Source organism: Protopterus annectens, chromosome 6.part1 (assembly GCF_019279795.1).
Source record: "Protopterus annectens isolate FY-2018-M chromosome 6.part1, PAN1.0, whole genome shotgun sequence".
Taxonomy (NCBI): Eukaryota; Metazoa; Chordata; order Ceratodontiformes; family Protopteridae; genus Protopterus; species Protopterus annectens.
Genome location: NC_056738.1, coordinates 297,301,606 through 297,307,977, shown reverse-complemented (window position 1 = coordinate 297,307,977; position 6,372 = coordinate 297,301,606). Strand labels below are relative to the sequence as shown.

The 6,372-nt window shown below is 34.5% G+C and overlaps 1 non-coding gene across 1 annotated transcript; it reads left to right on the top strand.

Annotated features, from left to right (window-relative positions):
* The first annotated feature begins 5,928 nt into the window (after positions 1-5,928).
* Positions 5,929-6,085, top strand: LOC122805685. Its single transcript, XR_006365399.1, has one exon. It is a non-coding gene; the product is annotated as a U1 spliceosomal RNA (small nuclear RNA).
* The last annotated feature ends 287 nt before the right edge of the window (positions 6,086-6,372 follow it).

Sequence of the window (6,372 nt, the reverse complement as noted above, 5' to 3'; positions counted from 1 at the left end):
GGAATGTGTTCTACCCTTAAATGTGCTCATTGGCAGGTCAGTTGACAACGATTTTTTCAGAAAATTTACATAATCTGAAATATTTTGATCTTTCCTATAGCTCAATGAGTGTGTATGTACCTTTAAGAAGCTATCCAAGGGCTTGCACTACAGTATAAATATTGAGCACATGCGAGCCTGACTGCCATTTTGTAGTTAGCTGTTGAGATATGGACATGTATGTATGTATGTAAGCTCTGTCTGTTAGTTTGTTCATATTTAAAGATGCTGCTATCTATCCTGATGTGTTTGTATATATTAAAGCATCCGAATGAAACCCCAAGCCTTCTTATTATTTGTATTCAAAGCGAATGAGCAACACTTCCCCATAACAAATTTGAATTTAGAGACATTAAGTTTATCAGCTGGAGCTGAGAGTAAAGAAGTAATGTCATTATATATAATGTTGCGTGTGTGTGTGTTTTTATTTTTTTGTCATCCTGACTCTTGGGATAATGGAGTAACACAGAGGGTAAAATTAGGCACAAAGCTCTGAACCAAATGTTTCATCATATGTTTCTGTCTTTACAATTAGGTCATATGCTGTCTTTGGTAACAGTACAGGTGTAGAAAATACATTTCCTGACTACAAAATAAATATGACTGAATCAACAGCCACATAACACTAATTATCATTTAACCAATATGCTATCAGTACAATTCAAAAGCCTCAAAAAAAATGAGATTTATATTTTGGTTTATTATTTTTTTTCCAAAACGTTCTCACTGTTACTTTGTTAAGGACTTCTATACACCCTATGCTCTAAGTTTATACATAAAATAGATTATGAAAGGTAAAAGTAATTCATGACTTGTCCTGCTGTCAGCATCAATATTTACAGTAAACTCTCAGTTAACTAGAACTCAAGCAACCGGTAAAAAATATAGAAGAAATACAGTACGATTTTCACTTGCTGCCCTTTTTGTTTTCCTTCTGCAGAAACATACTTTACATTCTTAGAGTTTTAGAGTTTTAAAATGGAAGATATGAATAAATTCCTTCTCTTCCCAACCTGAGAACAAGCCAGACCAAACAAATAGTATAGGGTACAGTATTAGTCAGGCCTATTTTTAATAGTATCTCTCAAGCAACCAAAAACTACAGTTATCCAGCATCTATCAATCCCATGGGTGCCAGTTAACTGACAGTTTACTGTATAACCAATGTTGCAGCCTTAATCTTCCATAAATATCTTCAAAAAATTATACAATTCAATTGTAAATTATTGAAAAATGTAATATAATATGTACCGGTAAAATATTTACCACATTCTTCTAGTTGCTGTTTTTACAGAATAGTTAGTTTTTGTGGTGATGAAACATGTTTGTTTCACCATGGTATTTAATTATCGACAGCAGCTGGTTACCTTTTTATACATATCTACAAACATGTTATCATGTAAGCAGTATGTATGAGACTCTGCAGGGCTTTCACTATGAGGTAGGTTATGCACCTAAGACAGAAAAATGTAACATGTTCTGGTTTACCTATATCTATCTATCTATATATATATATATATATATATATATATATATGTATATATATATATATATATATATATATATATATATATATATATATATATATATATATATATATATATATATATATATATATATACACACATACACCCCTATATATATATATATATATATATATATATATATATATATATATATATATATATATATATATCAAGAGTGAGAGAGAGAATATTCATAGTTCCAATGGCTATTAAATATTGTACACTATCAAAAGAAAAACATAAGAATGCTTACAACAAAATGATATATTATATATAAACAATCTACTGCTGAAATCATGATCAAGGAACATTTCTGCACCACACAGTAAAATCATGCATTAAAAGGCAGTAAAGTACATCACAAAATCATGACCTGCTTCCAAATGTTTTGCAAATTTTAGGTTAAACCCCAGAGTTGTTTTTCAGATAGCTGTACATGGATTGTATAATACTATAAAGGTATATGAATTCTATCATAAATTCTATTTAATGCCAGTGCACAATGGCCTGCATTCGCAAACCACTTGTCTTGCCTTTAATTGTGAAGTATTATATTCAGCAAACTCTTGCCAAAGCAACCTCTTTTGCAGCTTAACACTTTCTAGAAGTCTTTGATAAAGCCACAATTCAAAACGTAAATAAGAATTGTTCCACCTTATTAGTCCTATTCTTGTATATTATTTTTGATTTTTGATTATTTTTATATTGACTTGTACTCATGCACAAGCTCAGTATGTTGCTTCACTGTAGCATGCAAAAGAATAAAACTAAAATGGGTATGATACGAGCAAATGCTACTGAAATATATAGTTCTTCTAAGTAGTGGCTGTTAATGCAATGCCGCTACAATTCCTTTATCATCAGTGTTATTGAGAAACACAGCCTTTTTTGTCTTTCTGTGTTATTTTTCCTTTGGATAGTTATAGCAGCTATACAAGGTATATAACTTTTTTACATGCCATTATGCACTGGTGAATCAGTACCATGCAGGAACTGATGGAAATTGGTATCTAAGTTTTATTAACAAACTCTGATTAAAACTCTGCAATAGCTTTTTGATTCAGTCTACTTTTTTATCTGTTACAATTAAATCATTTTTGCCTTATTATTGTAGGATGCATCCCATAGGAGTTTGCTTGATGGATTTTATTCAGAGACCTTGAACCATGTGGTCCACTGCACAAGGTACTTATTTTTCTTCTCTGTTTTCCCTTATATTTCTGCTCCACATTTTATGGACTTTTGAATTTTTGGAAAAAAAATACATTCTACTAGCTAAAGGCTGACTTGTGTCAAGCACTATTGATGGCATTTTGCTAATTAATATGTGTCATAGACATGAGTGCTGTCATTTAGAAACTGAGACATGAACTCCTAATTTACTGCATGTTTTAAGATATGGGGGTGTTCATAGTCATTACATGTATTTGCAGGAGGTATGAGCATGGACGATGAGCAAGAACAGCTTAAGTGCGATTTTAAGACAGTAGTTGTGTTTTGATACAGCTGTTAGAACTGATTTCAGAGAAACATATATAAATGAGGAAATAATGAAATAGAAATGAAGAATTTGTAAAAAGTTGTGATTGTGTCATGCGGGTTCTTCTCACCTTTATGTAATTCATAGTCACTTTTTAATGTGCAAGTATGCCATATGCAGATGGGTTATAAAAATTAAATCCATTCATTTTCTGTCCGTTTTGCATTCCATGAAGATGCCTGCTTTTGCTGCCAGTCTAGATGCCTCCCCCCTCTGAGCTGCTCATTTTGGCCTCAGCAAAACCACAGTGAGTGAACAGTGCTTGAAGCCTAGAAAAAGGAGATATAGACAACAAATTACTCATTTCAGTTTTGTTGAGCAGGAGTTATTGGATAGGTTTAGACTTGACTGAGGTATTATATGGAATTTGGTAAGTTTGTATGGTCCATAGATGATAACTGGGGAAATGGGTGACCTTCCTATAGCTGTGGATATGACTGTATGTATAGCTATCACTAAAAGTGTCACAATGATCCTGCCCGAAATAAACTGGGGATATGATAAGTAACGCACAGGAACTGCCTTGAATATGCTGCAGCACTGTCTTGACATACTCTTGCTACATGTGGATCAGCATGCCTATCTCTGAGTACTGCTTCAGGACCATGCCAGTGCCATCAGTGCCTTCTCCACAGTGGCAAGCTTTCTTGAGGTTCTGAGTGCAATAGCTTGCACTCATTTTGGCAGTAAGGCCCCATCTGGACAAAGGGCGGAGGAGTATGAGAATAGAAAGGGCTAACATTCCATTAGCTGCAGGTGTGTTGGTATAGGATTTCGGCACTACCCACAATTCTCATATTTGGCACAGCAACTCACTTTACCACCCCTTCATAAATGGTAGGCTTTCTCATGGTCACTTTGTTGCTAAGTGTAAACTACTATACTGTAGCAAAAATAGTACTGAGTAATCATTCCCAGTTTTGCTGTGTGTTCCCCTCCCTGTTTTGCTGTTCATGTGACACAGGTTACCCTCTCAAACCTTGGCTATTGACATCAATCAATAACTCCCAGGGAACTGTAGAGAAGGGCTTTAACACTGCCCTGTCCCAGGCTCAGATAATCATTGAGCTAGTATTTTGTCAGCTTAAATCCTGTTTCCATTGCCTGGATGAGTCATGTGACAGGTCTTTCAATATGATCCTCCTACTACATGCAGGATGTTAACTTCCTGCTGCATTCTTTACATGATCATACATCAGTCTGGCACACAGCAGCCACAGACAGTGACTGGCAATGGCAACGCAGCTCCCATTTTCATTTCTGCCACCAGTGATGATAGCAATAGTGGCCATCTGGTGGCAGTAGTATTTCAACCCCTACTCCAGGCTTATACCTGCTACGTGGTTGCACAGTTGAAAAGGCAGCATCATGTCTACAACTATGGCTTATGATTTTCATGGTGGAATACTAACCAAGTTTACACACATATATATATATATATATATATATATATATATATACACACACACACACACACATATATATATATGTATATATATATATATATATATATATATATATATATATATATATATAAATATATATTTAAAATATCTGATGCATGCAGTGTTTCTTGTGTTCCATGCTGAATGGTGCATATTCAACTTGCATTGTACATCAGAAACCTCTCTTTATATCATATTATTATATTTAAATATTTATTTTCATAAGGTGCTGGACATCAACACTGTGCATTGTGGTTAGTGGCACAAATGTTAATTATACTGGCAAGCTTTGATCAAAGTGTAGTAGATGTTATGAAACTCTTGTGGAGCTACATTGTCATTGTTTCACTGCAGTCTTAATCATTGAGTTTCAGTGTAACCATTGACAGAAAAAGATACTTGCCTTTCAGTAATAAAATCTACCTTTGGTGCTAGTTTTCTTATATTTTATGTTGCTTATGTACTTATTTTTATGCTATTGTCTGTTTACAATTTTTCTTGTCAAGAAATAATTGCATCATTCACATAGGCAATCATACCTTTATATAAATGAGAAAAAAAAACATATTGACTTTTTCAGTTGCAAACATTATACATTACCTATAATCGTCTATACAGCCATTATAAGTCAGACATTAAATAGCTCATTCAGTTCCTGCCTTCCCTTAAACCTCATTCCTTCTCCAAAACATTAGGTGTTGTTCCCACAAGTCCCATTTTTTCTATGTAATTTGTTCCTACCCTTTTCTAAAGGTCCCACTTCCAGATCTTTTATCCCTGTTACTATATTCACTACTTCTAGTATGGTTGGTTTAGACTTTGATTTCTATTGTCTAGTAACTGCTTTTTTGGCAGCCACCAGAATTAAACTCAGCAAGGCCTAAGTATGTCTAGACAACTCTGAGTCTGTATCACAGTTCAAAAATAAAATAATTTCCTTAGTTACACCAATTTGCTCACCCAGTATTTCTGACAGAGTAGTCTGCACAGAATTTTTAAAGTCTGCTGTAGAATAACATATGTGTTGAAACTTTAAGAAGCATTTCTAAGATCCGAACGTGCATATATAAATAGCCAGCACGTACTAGCTTCAGTGCCATTTTGTGAGTACAGCCAGAGTGTGAACATCTATGCATGAGATAACTAGTTTGGATATATATGTTTATGTTTGTATATAATAAAGCTGCTTGAACAGAACCCACAATGTCTGTCTACTTCATCCTGACTAGACAAGTGATCTCTGCCAACTCATTACATTCCCGAAAATCATGTTCCCAGTTGTGTCTTTCTTCCCAATCACACCTCCAACATTTGAGGAAAATTTATTTGGAGTTTGCTCGGTGTATAAAAATACCTATGCTAACACCTCCAAGTAAAGATACTTACCTGGTAGGGGGAATACCACGATCAAGAAGGTGGTTTCCCCAGGTCGAGGTTCTTCCATTGAACATTTTAGTTGGATTGACCTTTGTGATTTCTCCAAATGTGGGAAACTCAACTGCATAATTTCTGGTACCATTGTAAATACTACTATAACTCTGCCACTGTCATATTATGCACATATATAATGATGTTTTGACTAGCTCTCTAAATGCTGATGTTTTTATAAAATCATTTTATTGCTGGAGCTTTTCTCCCTGGGCCTCCACTGAAAATGGGCCACTCAACCCAATGGACTTTCCTGGCCAACAAATGTCAATAAATAAATAAGATCCAAAATACTCTGGACTCATACATATATCCTCCTATTTTTTCTTTGTAAATTGCTTATACAATCTCTCGTTCCTATCCTTTCTAACCTCCTCTGATTGATTCCTATGCA